This window comes from Chelmon rostratus, chromosome 1 (assembly GCF_017976325.1).
Source record: "Chelmon rostratus isolate fCheRos1 chromosome 1, fCheRos1.pri, whole genome shotgun sequence".
NCBI lineage: Eukaryota > Metazoa > Chordata > Actinopteri > Chaetodontiformes > Chaetodontidae > Chelmon > Chelmon rostratus.
Window position 1 is genome coordinate 24,226,196 of NC_055658.1, and position 12,531 is coordinate 24,238,726.

Below are 12,531 nucleotides of genomic sequence, written 5' to 3' on the forward strand. Positions count from 1 at the left end.
TTCACTTCTGCTGCGTCGGAAATGTTGAGACAAATCGAATTCATTGATCACTTAGCACATGCCAAAGGGAATAAAAATATTTACAGGTCTTGTTCAGTGTGGCAGTTCTGACACGCATGTGCGCAAAGAGAGGAGGATACACACACCTTCACGCCTCTACTTGAAAACTTAACTGCATTCAAGAAATAACACCACAATTATCCACCTGGTTGGTGGCGGGGTCAGGTGACAGACTGCATACCTCCTGAGTGACGGAAGCTACGCATCTGCTGTCTGCGTGTGTGTTTTTGCATGTGCACATTGGTATGCGTGTGTGTGTGTGTGTGAGAGAGAGAGAGAGGGAGGCGGAGAAAGAGCGAGCTTGGCAAACGACTCAGGCAGGCAGGTGATGCATCTCTGTCGGCAGCAGCACCGACGCAGGTGTCGAGTTTCATGCAGAGGAGAGGCGAACAGTCGGCCAACACTCCCACAAATCCAACACAGAGCTCGTTGGTGATGCCTCATTCAGCGTAATACAGCACTGAGTCACACGCTGCTGTTGTTTGTTTTTTTTATGTGGCCATAAACAGGAATAAAAGTTGCTAGAAAATTGTTCCTTTAAGCTGGGCATATTATCCTTCTTCCTTCCTGCCTCCTCCATCTTCGTTCCAAGTTGAAAGTAAGGCACGAGAGTGATGGACCCGCAATCAATTCAGCCTCTCAACCAGGAGAGAGGGAATCGATCTGAAATGCGACACCAAACCACAGGCACCCCGCCATCATTTGGCACATATACCAAAAATCAACTTGGATGGGTACTTGAAAACATGGGGGTGCTGTGCGAGACTACACACTGAAGAGCCGCCATTCAGAGTTAATATTGTATCACAATGCTCGCTCACGCTCAGTTTTCCTTTAAAAAAAAAAAAAAAAAGAAAACGGGGGGGAACATAGCTTTTGATTTCCAGTTAGAATATAGATGCAGCCTTTAACATTACTCCGACTACTCTGTCGCCACTTGAGGACGTGTTCAAATACAGGTTGCCATGGTTACAGAGGCTGGTTGCGGCCTGACTAATATCTGATCTGTTTTATAAGGCGTGAAATGAGAAAACCCTACAGTTCAACTGGCATTTGTTATAAATGTGGTTTAAAGCTACTGCGAGCTGGTATGTTGTGTTTTTAATTCAGCATCCTAAAATTTGATCTTTTTTATACAAAAAAAAAAAAAGAAGAAGAAAGAAGTCAAATGATTCCATGTTTACCGTGTTTAGCAGAGGCGTTCGTCCTTGTAAGGTAAGAAAAGAAGCTGAAGCTGTATTCAGACCATAATGGGACACTAAAAGTTCCACTAAATCATAGACTTACTTTGTTTGGATGTGAAAGTGAAAGCGAACCAGCTTTGATCGAACATTTAACAGACTAACAGACTTGGTGAGGCGGTGGTCAAGTATTATTAGTGCATAAAATTGTTTTTCTCAGGTCCGCAAACCTCTATGAATGCCTGAATAAATTAATCAAATGATTTGCTGGTATTAGACAGGGAGCTATATACGCTCCCCTCCAAAAGTATAGGAACAGTGAGGCCAATCCCTTTACTTTTGCTGTAGGCTGAAAACATTTGGGTTTGACATCAAAAGACGAATATGAGACAAGAGAGCAACATTTCAGCTTTTATTTCCAAGTATTTACATCTGGATCTGATGCACAACTTAGAAGATAGCATTATTTGTCGCTGCCGCCTCTCTTAGTTGTTGTTTGTCTTGGGGAGTTACTCCCTTCAGTCTCCTCTTCAGCAGGTGAAATGCATGCTCTGTAGGGTTTAAGTCTGGAGATTGACTTGGCCGGTCTAAAACCTTCTTGGCCCTGAAACCCTGAAATTAGCAGACAAAATATCTCTGTAGACTTCTGAGTTTATTCTGCTGCTGCCATCATGTGCTACATCACCAATGAAGATTAACGAGCCCGCCCTAGGAGAAGCTATGCAAGCCCAAGCCATTACATTACCACCACTGTGTTTCGCAGATGAGCTTGTATGTTTGGTATCATGAGCAGATCCTCTCTCTCCAAACTTTAGCTTTTGCATCACTTTAGTGAAGGTTAATCTTTGTCTCATCAGTCCATAAAATTTTGTCCCAGAACTTTTGAGGCCCGTCTCTGTGCTTTTTGGCCTTCCAATGCTTCATGCCTCTGTACTATTTTTTTTTTTTTTTAATGAAGTCTTCTGCGAACAGTAGATTGTGATACCTTCACTCCTGCCTTCTGGAGGTCATTGCTGATGTCAGTAATCGTTGTTTTAGGGCCTTTTTGCACATCTCTCACAATGTTTTCTTGGTCTACCCGTTTGACATCTATTACTTTGTACAGCAGTGGTTTCTTTCTTCTTCAGGACATTCCAAACGGTTGTACTGGCTATTGCCAGTGTTTGGGCAATGGCTCTGATTCACTTTCCATCTTCTCTCAGCCTCACAATTCACAGTTTTTCATGTTGGTTCCACCTCTAACTATAAATACAGTCTGCACGGGCAAATCCCAAATTTGAAACTGAGCATAGACGTTCAGCGCTATTTATTGTTTGAATAATCAACGTAACAGGACAACAAAACACATCTGTCAGTCACATGTTTCAACGCTTTTGCTCACATGAAAAATGGGTGGGTTCAAACAAAAGGCGCAATCATCTAAGTTGTGCATCAGATCCAGATGTAAATACCTGGAAATAAAAGCTGAAATGTTGATCTCTTGTCCCATGTTCATCTTTTGATGTCAAACCCAAATGTTTCCAGTCTACTGCAAGAATAAAGGAACTGGCCTCACTGTTCCTATACTTTTGGAGGGGAGTGTACTTTCAAAGGTAGATGAAGCTGACTGGCAGTAATCAACCTGCTTTGACTGTCTCGAGAGAGCAAGCAGTGAGGCAGAAAACTCAAACCCTGAGGATGATGAACACTTGTCAATTTTTTACAAAGGGATTTCCCCCAACAACTGAGATGAACAATATCGCCTCAATCCATTTTCCTTGTTCCAGGCTGACTGCCACTTGTTGCCTCTGCTCATGGTAAAAAGATCAAAACATCACAGCTCCTGCTACGCAAAGACACCACAATCACATCACAATATGAAGGGCTAAAAGAATTACACAGGTATCTGCTGAGTGACACATACTTTCCAACTGCAAACCTGCAATCAGCTCCAAGAGGTTAATCATCCACACATAACCCTTTCCTGTCACAACAGCATGCCCACATCAGACAGACAGCCAGTGAGCATCAAGACCACCATGACAAAATGACTACTTCAGAGCTGAGGTGGGTCACCTTTCATAAAAGACCTGAAACAAACTGCCTTCACTTAAGCCTGAGGCCAGCAAAACACCAAATGCATTCGATGCTTTCCTCTCTGTTGCTGCTTTTTTTTTTAAACTCTCCCTCAAACACAAGAATCTGAAAGAGCTGCATCATGCAAAAGCAGCGCTATGCAACAGCGTGCTAATGATGTGCAATGTGTAAACTATTACACTAATATCTTGTGCTGTTATAAATCCACGTCAAGTCAGTTTCTATTCAATATTTTGGAGCTGCAAGACGCTGGCAAGTGTGCACTGTGCAGCAGCAGAAATGCATTAAAGACTGTGAGCATCCGCGTCCAGAGTACAAATTGGACAATGCACTGTGGACACGTGAAATGCATCAGTTGGTGAGTTGTCTATAAAGCTATCGCTCTCTCACACACTTTGTTTCAGAGCTCACGTGGCAGCACCAGTTCCTCTCTTTGCACTCACTGCTTTCTGAGTGCCTGTTAGGACAGCTGAGTAACATCCATCAGTGACGCAGAAATGCAAGTCATCAAACCCCATCCCACCCCCCCGGGCAGTTAGATTTTAAACATCAATGTGACTGGCTGCACAGTCATGTCAGTGCTCCAAAGCACTGCAGAGTCTGAAGAGACAGGCAGAGGCGAACCAGTGTCTGTGAGCATCTGCACGTATATGTGTACATGTGCATCCTGAAATTCATCCCCATTTGGTGTCCCCTTTGAAAAAGCTTCCAAGACGTTTCATTTTGGCTTAGGTTGGGTGATTGTGGAGGCCAGGTCATCTGATGCAGCACTCCGTCACTCTCCTTCTTGGTCAAGTAGCCCTCACAGAGCCTAGAGGTGTGTTTTGGGTCACTGTCCTGTTCACTGATGGTCCAATGGAACGGTGGCAGAATGTTCTGCACATTCGCCACTATAATGTATTGGACATAGCAGAACAAGTACGGCTGTACCAACTGTGATAACTTTTTATTTATAAGCGGCCGGTTGTGATTTCCTCTCTCAAAAGTCACTTTAAAATACAGTGATCCCTCGCTATAACGCGGTTTACTTTTCACGGTTTCGCTACTTCACGGATTTGCATCGTGCATTGTGTTCTGCATTCTGATTGGCTAAAAAGTCACTCCGCTTCTTCTCTACCTGTGCGTCAATAACGTTGCAGTTTAATATGTACACGTACGTAAAACGGCTTGCCAAATTTACATTACGTACGTGCAAATTCTCTTGTAATTTCGAGTTTTGCCTATCACTATGTTCTTCTCCCGAACAAACACACCTGCACCGCGAGCTTCAAAAGAAGAAAACACTGCAGAGCGGAGTCAGGATGCAGCGGCTCAGTCTGAAGTGAAATACACCTGAGTCACTATTTGTCCGACTGTACTTTGTATTTTTTTTCATAATCATTTTTAATTTTCTCCCGTTTAATCCAATTACTCGGGTCGCGGTGGGCGGTGCTAATCTCCGCAATTTGAAGCCTTCTGTTCACATCGATGATTAAAATTATTATTTGACAGTACAGTACAGAAGTTATTTGTTAAAAAAACGTTTCTAAAGTACTTGTATTTGTGAAACAAATGCTTGAGCCTGTAAAATGGTTTGTTCTTTCTTTCAATGTATAATAGAGTATTTAATTGTACAATAAAAAATATTAAAAATATTGTAAAAAAAAATAATAAAGGTTTCTACTTCACGGATTTTGCCTATCACGGGTTCTTTTTGGAACATAACCCCCGCGAAAAACAAGGGTATACTGTACCAAAATTATCAAAAGTATTTTTATTACAGAATACACCACAAGTTCATGTTCTACTCAAAGCGCCAACAGTCCTCGACCATGACAAGCATGTAGTTTCAGTGTTTTTCTATCTTTTGTGGTAAATCAAAAAAGGCTGAAGCAGACATGAAATGTTTATAAGGCCATCTCCGCTCAGGACTTGTGGTGCTTTTGGTCACCTGTATCCATGTCACATAAACACTGCTGAGCCCTAAAGTTACATGAGCAAATCATAAACAGACAGGGAATCAATGACGGGGACCTGCCGTGTACTGTGGGTCCACATTATCTCTGTGCTTTGGCGTGCTTTGAGCAGTTATTGAGGGGATTGTCTTTCTTATTGGACTTTCTGGTGTAGTTAAAGGCCAGGGATAATTCTGGCTGTCAGACAAAGATTTAGTCTGATCCGTTTCCTCAGCAATAATTCCACTGCCTTCTGCAGAATGAAGAGATCTCTGATTTGAATACTGCACGGCTGAATCAGATTTGCTATAAAGATCTATTTGGCTGAGTATCAGATGGGGATCATTTTAGAGCAATTTTAGTAGTGAGACCAATGTGATTAGTGCTGCTGCTACATTAAAGTATTCACAATGTTGAAGGTGTAATGACACCGATAACATGATAATATGACTGTAGTCACAAGAAAAAGACTGTTGTATGATCAAGATCAGGCCAATATTGGCCCAAAACCTATTTTAAAAGCCTGAAGATGAAGGTCAACATTCAATGGCTAACAACAAAGACGTGCATGTGTACACATTTTTTAGTACAATGAACAGTATCAACAAGTTTCAGCTGCCTGTCCAAAGGAAGACCCATGATAGCCGCCTAGATCTGAACGCCAAGGAGGCCAGTGGGTTTCTGGACATCGAGGGCTGTTCTATTTGGCAGCGGTGCAGTTTGGACTGCACACCCCTCCCAAAACAGGTGACTCACTGTGATGGTGCCAGCCAGCTGCTGCGGCGATGGCCTCGGTCACCCCCAGCCAGTCGGCACGATTGCTGCTTACCAGTAAACTGTCTGCAGAAGGAATGCAGTGACAGCATGGAAGAGTCAGTGTAAGATGAGGTCAAGAGCCAGTCCTTTTCCAGGCACAGAAGCTCTGAGGTGACTTTCTTAGAAAATAAATAAGGCAATGTTGCCAAGGGATGCACCAGTCCGATCCTGATGACGGATGCCGGTCTGATACTGACTCAAATCCCTGGATTGAGTATCGCTGACAACAGGTCCGATCTATTCAGTTCAATTCTATGCTTATGACCATGTTCCTCTTCATTTTGGATGTTTTGTGCCTTAATTGTGATTTAATGCCTACCTATTGGTCTCATTTGGTGCAGTTGTATTGTTTTATACTGGAATTTTATGATCATTTTATACTGGAATTCCAAACCAATTTTTTTTGTGCATTTAAAGCATTTACATTAGGATGGTAGTTCCTGTTAATTCTGAAGATTTTTTTACAGAGTTGCTGATGCACAACAATGTATCTTATTGATAAATAGCAACTTATTACATTTATATACATTTATATCTATGTATTTTTTTGTGACATTTTTTTTTTACATAGTTAGGAAAGCAGTGTTTAAGTCAAGTCTGGTGTTGCCTCAAACATAAAACAATGATCCCAGTCTCTTCCACACAGTGCGGCACAGCCTATTAATTAAACACTGGTATCAGATCGGTGTTCAGCATCGGATATCCCAGTTCAGATATCGGATTCAGATTGGATTGGAAAAAAATGGTATCGAGCACGTAGGCTTTACTAAGAACATGTCTGCTCTGCTGAGTGTGACGTCACCTCCTTGTTTACTAAGCACTGCACAACACTTGACAAAGCAACCACATCCTCCAAGTACATGAACAGTCACCAGACAGCTGAGTAACAGACACAGTCGTCACCAGTTCTAATAAACGGGCCTTTATTAAGTGCAGGTAACAGTGCTGCTAAATGATGCTGCTGCGTTGACTCAACAGTTCCACAACATCTGGTCATAATCAGATGTGACCGCTGCCTTTACAGTCAGCACAGTGAATAAAGTCTGTGTCACCACGACTGCAAAATATTTGATGCACTGGTAGATACACACACTGCATATACTGTTTAGCAAATGAGGAAAATATACTTTTACATTGAAATATCTAGTGCTTATGAAAAGAGGTTTCAAAGCACAGTTCAACACTGCAGCAGGATATTTACAGTCTGGTTTTATTTATGGTCTTAAACATGACAACAAAGACTACATGATAAAAATGGTCATTATAAAAATGTGCAACAATCTGTTACACTGATCATGATCCTTTTGCAGCCCTCTGAGTTAGAAACTGGGTGCAGCCCCCACCTGCAACGAAAAGCTGCAGTCGATCCTGAGTGGGGCCCGCTGGCTCAGGTCCAGAGGAATACTCTGGAGGAACGTGTAAACATGGGATCAGTCAGGCTGGGAATGGACCTCTTTAGCCATCCTCAGCACAGACATTTCTCTCTTTAAACAAAAAACATAGCCAAGCTGTTAAGTTGCACTTTAAAGGTCGATATAATTAATTGATCAAGTTGGCAAGAAAACAGCTGATGGTACACCACCAGCCAGAAATGTACAGCCAATGAGAACAACCATTCAAGACTACACCATGTGGAAATGTTGGGACGCTGAAAACGTAGTAAAGCTATATACATAGTAATTATTCTCGCCATAATTAGAGAAACAAAGATGTGCCAGTTCCAATTAAGTGTTTTATTCCTCTTGGGTGAGGAAATAAACCAAAACTTATGCCTGCAACAGTAAGAAAAAAGAAAAGGTTTGCAGCTTCCTGATCAATAGCACAGCCCTTTGTCATTTATGAATGTCAAAAACAACATGGTGGAGGTGCTACAGCATATGTGACTGCACCTGATGAATTCCCTCAAAAACTGGGTACATTATAGAAGGTTGATATGCTGCTCTGTCAGGCTGCTTCCCTGCTCATCTACTGACAAAAATCTCAAAAATAATGCAGAGAGTTAAAAATGTGCTCTCAAAGCACACGCTGGATTATTCATTGACGAGCAAAAGCAACAGAGTACAGGAAAGGTGGCAGATCTCTTGAGAGCATTTCAAAATGATCCAAGGCGACCAAAAGCAAGAAATATGAAAAAAGTTTGCAGGACAGGAAAAGTGTATTTCAATATTTGATTTGCCTGAGAATGATTTTAAAACCAAAAAAGACAGTTCTGTAGCACATCTAGACAACAGAAACTGTCCTACAGTGTAAATAATGTATCCGGGATTTCCTTCACCACAGTTTCATAAGCTCAGTCCACTCTTGACCAATCAGCCGTGAGCAAACAGCTCAGAGTTGAGCTGGAAGGACACTAGTTTGGTAAAGCCATGACAGATTCAGAGGCAAAGCGAAATGTGTGCAAGACAAACTTCCAGCAGCTTGTATTCCACCACAAGAGCACAGCACCATTTGAAACAGTACTGAAAAGTGTCTGAAATACAACATCATGAAAGGGAAAATATTAACACAAGTGCTGTCAGAATTGCAAAACCAAAGGGAAAAGGAGCCTATCGAAGGCCAAAAACACTCTTCAACCTGTAGTCTTATGATATCATAGCTCTGGATTTAATACACATGCGAGTGAGTTCAGATCTGGCAGTTTATTGAGGCATGATGGCATGACACAAACCGACATCAGAGCTCATTAATCTTGGAAAACTACAATGCACAGCAACTGTAACCTTATTTGTGGAGTGGAGCATGGTTAGAGTGAGGCTGGGCACCAGATGCTGCCAGTTACTGTAATTGCCCTCTGGAAGCAGCTCATTGAGTCAGCTTGAAAATGTACACTATTGCATGCTGTCATCATGGAGAGCTGCAGATGTGCCGGCACACACGCATTTAGTTTACTACAAATTCTATTGACTTTCATTAATTATCTAAAAGCAATTAGCAACTTCAATCGATACAGTGCACCTGGCAAGCAGCTTTAAACCAGGTATGTGTGGCTTATGCACACACACACACGCACACACGCAGCCTTGCTGGGTAAACACAAACAGAGAGGAAATAGATGGTTTAGTTTCAACAGCTCCCAGCACTGACAGGATGTATTATGGTTTGAAATTAATTGCACAGGTGAAGTGCATATGAGTCAGCACATCTGCTGAGTCATGCTGTATGTTCTTCACCTGTATAATTACAACATGTTTTCAGTGGGTGCTGGACTCCGCCATGGCTGCCCCTTGTCTCTGATCCTGTCGCTGATGTTTCCTGGAAAGGATCTCAATGCAAAGCCGGGGGGAAGACAGTGTCCAGTTTGGGGTCCTAGGAACTGCATTTCTGTTTTTTGCAGATGACGTCGTTCTGTTGGCTTCATCAGACCGCGACCTTCAGCTCAGGACGGGGTGGCTTGCAGCCAAGTGCGAAGACCCTCTTCATGAAGAGGGAGCTGAGCCAGAAGGGAAAAGCTTTCGAATTGCCCATCTACCGTTCTTATGTCATGAGCTTTGGATCCAAAAGAACGAGATGCCGGATACACGAAGCTGAAATTAGCTCTCTCCACTGGGTGGCTGGGTTCAGCCTTACAGAGTGTGAGGAGCTCAGACATGCTGAGGGAGCTCGGCTTAGAGCCACTGCTCCTTCATGTCAAAAGGAGCCATTTGAGGAGGTTCAGGCATCTGATTAGGATGCCTCCTCTGCGCCTCCCTTCTGAGGTTTTCTGGGCACGTCCAACTGGCAAGAGACCCAAGGGGGGACCCAGAGCTCACTGGAGGGATTATATAGTTCATCTTGCCTGGGAACACCTTGGGATCCCCCAGGAGGAGCTGGAAAATGTTGCAAAGGAGAGGGAGGTCTGGAATACCCTGCTTAGCCTGCTGCAGCTGGATAAGTGGAAGAAAATGGACGGATGGAGCCTATGAGGTAGGTCCAACACCCTGCTTTCACTGCGTTCATGCGTTGCAAGTGAAGAGAGTGAATCATGAAGACAAATAAGGAAACAGACAACATCAAACTGTTGGTGTGAGAAAATACAGAGAAACTGAAGCTGCTGCTGCCATTAAGAGCAGCAGAGAAAAGCAAAGGGCCTACAGGATGACGAAAGCTCCCAGGCTTGAACTCTGTCACCGTTCACTTTCATATGGTGACCTTGAAGCTGGAAACTACTCCTTATCCTGACAAGTCTAGCCAAGACAAACAAGGAATGGATTTCACGTGGAATTTGCACACCAACACACACAATGAAGCAAGACAGCACGCCTCCACCACAGTACTACAGTAGCTACCAGCCACCCAATTCCTACAGTGTATGTGATACAATACAACATCACTACAACAGGTGTTGGCAAATGGGACGATTTCATTGGCTCCAAGTCATACATCAGGTTTCACCTCCACTTCATAACATTCAGAGGGCAATGTTTCTATTACTATTATCTAAATGTGTGATTTCACAGTTTAATTCACTTTAATGAGAAGCCAAATCACACATGTTAAGTTGCCTCTCTTTCGTGTGTAAGTGGTGCTGCACACCACCTGTATACATGCATACATACAAACAGATGATTTAAGAGCCATTCTGTTGCCGTGTCGCCATTAACAGCTTCTTACCTTATTGCTGAGGGAAATGCAGCTTTGGATGTCTGCTGATCTTCACAGCTGAAAAGACGAACAGAGAACATGCATGAGGTTAATGCACAGAATGCCTATGTATGGGTTTACATACAAAGATATGTACAATCTTTCCTCTAAATACATACACATAGATATTAGTAATTCGTTATGCCATATGGGGCAGGACTTGAGGAAAATATAAACTCAAAGGCAAAACAAAATGAAGATATGCCAAATAATAAGAACAAGAACAAGAATAAGGAGACAATTATAGCTGGTCAAATGGATGAATGCAAATTCAAAAAACATCAAACAAAAATGATATTGCAGTTCAGTTGCTTTCCAAATACACTCCAAATACACGATGCTAATAAGGCTTTTCCAGGCAGGCTGCAACAGTATCATTTAATAGTGAAATATCACATGATTGCACTGTCAGATAAATAATTCAACATGTAAAATATGTATGTATACTGAAAAGCCAGTCCACGTCCCACTTCAGATCAGGAGGGTTAAAACCGTGCCCTACTTTGTGGTGCCCAAGGCAAATATTTATTCAGACATTTTGCAGAAAGAGATTTGTACAGCAGCGTTATCAGGGCCACTCGGGGCTTTTTCTTTTTTTTTTTTTTTTTGATTGTATCGGCTACATTTAGCTTGATCAAACTCAGTTCCTTTGCTTATTGGGACCCATTGCACTGCAGATAGCTCAGCTTTCAAATACACCCCGATGTGCTTTAAAACACTTAAATCTGCCCCAACAACCCAGCGTGGTAACAACCACAGAGCAGTACGAACACATAAACAGCCATCAACACTTTCATCAAATCACATCCAACTGACAGCGTTCACCTGGGAGAAGAGTGTTGTGGGGTTAAAAATAGAAACACCTGCTTGTTCTTCAGATTCCTTGGTAACATCAGCCCTCCCTGACCATGACACTGAGGACAATGCATGTGCAAAGTAAACCTGGAACAAACTTTACAGTTAAGTGGGCTGCATGATAGCATTTTACAACGGAGCAGCCAGCTTCTTTATGCAGACCAAGATCCACCATTATGTTGGCCTTTTTGAAGAGCGTAAAGACACTTCTATCTTTTTAAACGCCATGCCTCTTTTTTGACAAAGCCCTCTTCGGCTGGTTGTAAAGAAGGCATTAATCACACAGCAGCCAAGAGGTTCACTCTGTTGTGATGTCAACTCCGAGAAGCAACATGAATTAGCTGCGGCTGGCTACATTTGCAGCCGATATAGTGCAGTCATTATAGCAGAGAAAAATCGATGGTCACCAAATAATCCCAGCTTGTTAAGACATTGTTGATGTGCGTTAAAGCTGATCAACAACCGCGGCTCTCTCAAATAAGGATTTTGATTTTAATCATCCGGCCAGCAGCAGGATCATAAAAGACTGTCTCCTAAATCTCAACCTGGCACAATATCTTCTACCTCCGCAAGCCAACAGAAAGTCCACTCCTCCTGGTATACAGTGACACTGACAATGCCACATATAGATAAGCATAGCATGGTCTGCATTCAATTTAGTACATGTCGTATTTTACTGTGCTTCAAGTTTCCAGATGGACGAGAATAATCCATAGCAGGACAAGTAGAATATTTCACAATAGGCAGTGTGGGTTATTACACCTGTCCAGGCTGCACAGTATAATGCCTGCAGCCACAGTCAATGACACAGGCTGCAGCCGCTCCACTGACAGGCTGGAGACTTATGGGGGACAAGTAAGAGACACTCTCAAGGTGGATCACTGGAGGGAAAAGCAACACTCTGCAGGATCTCACTATAGTGCAGATCCTCTCTCCCTTGGGAGGCTTTGCACGCACTGCAGTCACACCAACGCTCACACACTCCGTAA

General features: G+C 42.7%; 1 protein-coding gene across 1 annotated transcript in view; it reads right to left on the reverse strand.

Annotated features, from left to right (window-relative positions):
* Positions 1-10,707, reverse strand: part of tln2a (talin 2a) — a 67,005-nt gene extending 56,298 nt beyond the window's left edge. Inside the window, exon 1 of the mRNA XM_041935648.1 lies at positions 10,658-10,707. The gene's annotated coding sequence lies outside the window, so the exon portion shown is untranslated. The remainder of the gene's footprint in view (positions 1-10,657) is intronic.
* Positions 10,708-12,531: the final 1,824 nt, after the last annotated feature.